Source organism: Schistocerca cancellata, chromosome 2, assembly GCF_023864275.1.
Source record: "Schistocerca cancellata isolate TAMUIC-IGC-003103 chromosome 2, iqSchCanc2.1, whole genome shotgun sequence".
Taxonomy (NCBI): domain Eukaryota; kingdom Metazoa; phylum Arthropoda; class Insecta; order Orthoptera; family Acrididae; genus Schistocerca; species Schistocerca cancellata.
Window position 1 is genome coordinate 997,132,517 of NC_064627.1, and position 4,585 is coordinate 997,137,101.

The following is a 4,585-nucleotide window of genomic DNA, read 5'->3' on the forward strand; positions in this document are numbered from 1 at the left end:
TCCAGTGCATTTGCAAATGGAATTGATCGATCTGCAGTGTAATTCCCTTTTAAAGGACAAATTTGTTTACGTAAAAACTGTCCTGGAATTTTACAAACGTAAGAGTTTCCCCGTGTCCTCAATGAGGCTGCAAAAGTTATATAATTGTTTGGATCGACAAAAGTGTGCGAAAGATTTATTTTGATTATGAAACCAAATAAGTCAGGAGTACGTGGCAATCTGAGTGACGAAAATACACTCCTGGAAATGGAAAAAAAGAACACATTGACACCGGTGTGTCAGACCCACCATACTTGCTCCGGACACTGCGAGAGGGCTGTACAAGCAATGATCACACGCACGGCACAGCGGACACACCAGGAACCGCGGTGTTGGCTGTCGAATGGCGCTAGCTGCGCAGCATTTGTGCACCGCCGCCGTCAGTGTCAGCCAGTTTGCCGAGGCATACGGAGCTCCATCGCAGTCTTTAACACTGGTAGCATGCCGCGACAGCGTGGACGTGAACCGTATGTGCAGTTGACGGACTTTGAGCGAGGGCGTATAGTGGGCATGCGGGAGGCCGGGTGGACGTACCGCAGAATTGCTCGACACGTGGGGCGTGAGGTCTCCACAGTACATGGATGTTGTCGCCAGTGGTCGGCGGAAGGTGCACGTGCCCGTCGACCTGGGACCGGACCGCAGCGACGCACGGATGCACGCCAAGACTGTAGGATCCTACGCAGTGCCGTAGGGGACCGCACCGCCACTTCCCAGCAAATTAGGGACACTGTTGCTCCTGGGGTATCGGCGAGGACCATTCGCAACCGTCTCCATGAAGCTGGGCTACGGTCCCGCACACCGTTAGGCCGTCTTCCGCTCACGCCCCAACATCGTGCAGCCCGCCTCCAGTGGTGTCGCGACAGGCGTGAATGGAGGGACGAATGGAGACGTGTCGTCTTCAGCGATGAGAGTCGCTTCTGCCTTGGTGCCAATGATGGTCGTATGCGTGTTTGGCGCCGTGCAGGTTAGCGCCACAATCAGGACTGCATACGACCGAGGCACACAGGGCCAACACCCGGCATCATGGTGTGGGGAGCGATCTCCTACACTGGCCGTACACCACTGGTGATCGTCGAGGGGACACTAAATAGTGCACGGTACGTCCAAACCGACATCGAACCCATCGTTCTACCATTCCTAGACCGGCAAGGGAACTTGCTGTTCCAACAGGACAATGCGCGTCCGCATGTATCCCGTGCCACCCAACGTGCTCTAGAAGGTGTAAGTCAACTACCCTGGCCAGCAAGATCTCCGGATCTGTCCCCCATTGAGCATGTTTGGGACTGGATGAAGCGTCGTCTCACGCGGTCTGCACGTCCAGCACGAACGCTGGTCCAACTGAGGCGCCAGGTGGAAATGGCATGGCAAGCCGTTCCACAGGACTACATCCAGCATCTCTACGATCGTCTCCATGGGAGAATAGCAGCCTGCATTGCTGCGAAAGGTGGATATACACTGTACTAGTGCCGACATTGTGCATGCTCTGTTGCCTGTGTCTATGTGCATGTGGTTCTGTCAGTGTGATCATGTGATGTATCTGACCCCAGGAATGTGTCAATAAAGTTTCCCCTTCCTGGGACAATGAATTCACGGTGTTCTTATTTCACTTTCCAGGAGTGTATGAGAAACTGTCTGCGTTTGTCCGTGTACCGTCAGTTTGTGCCGGATATGTACTTTATTATGTCTACAGTGAACAAAAACTAATTAAATTAATGGTGATAATTTTGTTGTATTTGTCATATGTTTGTTGAGAGTTGTAGTTATTGCAAATTTTGTACAGTAGTTCCAGAAAATAAAATTTGGTTGTTTCACATGTAGTTGGAATCACTTATTCCACATCATACTGCATGCTGTAGACTACTTTCAAGTCTGATTCTATATCTCAGCTTAACTGTTGTAAGAATTTTACGAGTGACGATGTGAGAAGCATGATATTGTGGTGTAATGCAGTTTCAAACCCAGCGTTATTGTACGAACAGCCAACAAAGATTCAGTATTGCTCAAAATGATGTGTTGTACAGAGCTTAATATTATCAAATGTCGTAATATGAAACTAAGCCACATGCTAGCAGGGCGGTGTTCCTTACGCGAATGCACTGTCGCGTACGTCGTGTTCGTAGTTCCGCGCATGCGCTCGCAGTCAGTTGGTGTGGTAGTGCGGGACGTGTGACGTCACAAGGGAAGATCCACACGCGTGTGAAACCTCGGCACGGGTGCGTGGACGCGTGCCGCGTTCTTGGTCGTCCCTACTGTACCACCACGTATCACTGTCAAATCTTTACCTTCCACTCCAACCAAAGCAGCAGCCTTTGCATATGCATTTTAGCGAGTAATAATTTAACACGGCTCGCAAGAATTAATAAATGTGAGTAAAAACTTGTTATTCACTAGTTGGCTACTAAATACAAATCTAGTGCAATCATTTTTTTTTACACTGCTGAGTGAACCAAGACACATAATAGTATCGCTGCTAGAGTCCACTCTCACAACAGGTGTGATCAATGACAGCACTGTTTTAAGACGATGATCCCCGAATGCTAGAAAACTGTTAAACGTCGTGGATCGCCGCCAAAGCTGCTGGTAAACCTTTCCTTATTATTTACCCTGTTTTGGTCCACAGACTATTACCAGGTATCTTAAATTCTTTACATTATCATCATAATAAGCTACATAAAATCGATGGCATCAAATAATATAAAATCCATGATTCGCCACTCTTGGCAAATGGTAATATAAATTGCAACAGTCAGTAGTAGAAGTGTACCAAACATTGCTCTCCTTCATGTTATATAATGCTGGGTTTGGGGTGTTCTTGAGAATTTCACACAGCTGTGGCTGGAAGGTAGTACTTAAGGGATTAATTGGCACATCGGATGGCAGGCGGAGGCGATGTTGATATTTTGCAAACGATTCAGCGAGGCAGGTTTACGGCACCGCTCCCATTCTAGAAGGCATGGCTAAGGGTCGGAGAGAGGGGGGGGGGGGAGGGGTGCAGCCAGCACAGGGCACTGATGTGCTGTGAAGAATCCTTGCAATGTAGTTATGGCAGCACGTAATAACCTGTGTGTAGGGGCCGAAGCGGGCTCAAGAAAGCTGACGTAATAGTTTTCAAAGGGTACTCCACTTGTCGCCTCCCGAGGAACTACGTCAGAGGCATAGGGAAAAGATGTATAAATTAGCGAGCAGTGAGGCTCAAAGGGAGACAGTCGTGTCAACATTCTGTCATGTCTAGAACCTTAGAACCTGAGAGACTGACGAGTGTTTAAGTTGCTGGCCAACCATTAAGACAATTGCTGAAGGATATCGGCGGCCGACCGACCAGCTGACTCTACCTCCAACCTCTGCCACAAGGAAGCGTCTTTGCTGTGGCGGGGCGCGTGATATCAGGCGCTGCACGAGCAGCGAGGGGGCTGCCAGCTTCCTCCCTCTGGATGGCATCGTCCGGTGAACTGCAAGCTTTCGTCAGCTGGGCGACGCCGGGGCACGAACTCGAGGCCTCCAGGGTACAAAGCTGTTGGTGGGCACTGAACGAGCTGCCCTGGGGGGACGGCCGGTGCTGTTACGACCCACTACAACGACGGTGGTCGGCTGTTTCCCTTCTGCGCTCTAGATGGGGTCCATGCGTCGCCCTTGAGGGAGCAGTCCGCCGTGTTCCGAGCTGTCTGGCGCAGCTACCGTATATGACGGTCACTTAGCCATGGTGTGAATAGCAGAGCTACGTCTACAAGGTTTGGCAACCGGCCATCAAAGCTCCAGATTCTGGCAGAGACACAGTGTCGCGCCATCACGGATTTCAGCAGGAGGTCCGAGGTTCTTCGATGTAATAAAGTCAGTGACACACTTGCCTTGTTTCTCTGCGCGCTTTGGCGTGAGTAATCTGTCTCTCCCAAACCATACCTTTCGGTCGTTCCGACATATCATAACCCCAGCGCTTGGAGGGGGGGGGAGGCAGGAATGGGGTTGTAACAATAAGTAGACAGTACAGGAAGTAGAAGTAATTACTACAGTAAACCTCCATATGTTTAAACGAATTTTTATGATGTAATCAGTAATGATCCGTACAGTCGGCAGTACTCTGTAGCCAACCATCAGTATAATGTGAAGGAAAGTAATGTCTGCTAATTTTGATTACTGACGATTTAACTTACACTACACGCCATTAAAATTGCTACACAAAGAAGAAATGCAGATGATAAACGGGTATTCATTGGACAAATATATTATACTAGAACTGACATGTGATTACATTTTCACGCAATTTGGGTGCATAGACCCTGAGACAACCACCTCTGGCCATAATAACGCCCTTGATGCGCTTGGGCATTGAGTCAAACAGAGCTTGGATGGCGTGTACAGGTACAGCTGCACATGCAGCTTCAACATGATACCACAGTTCATCAAGAGTAGTGACTGGCGTATTGTGACGAGCCAGTTGCTCGGCCACCATTGACTAGACGTTTTGAATTGATGAGAGATCTGGAGAATGTGCTGGCCAGGGCAGCAGTTGAACATTTTCTGTATCCAGAAAGGCCCGTACAGGACCTGA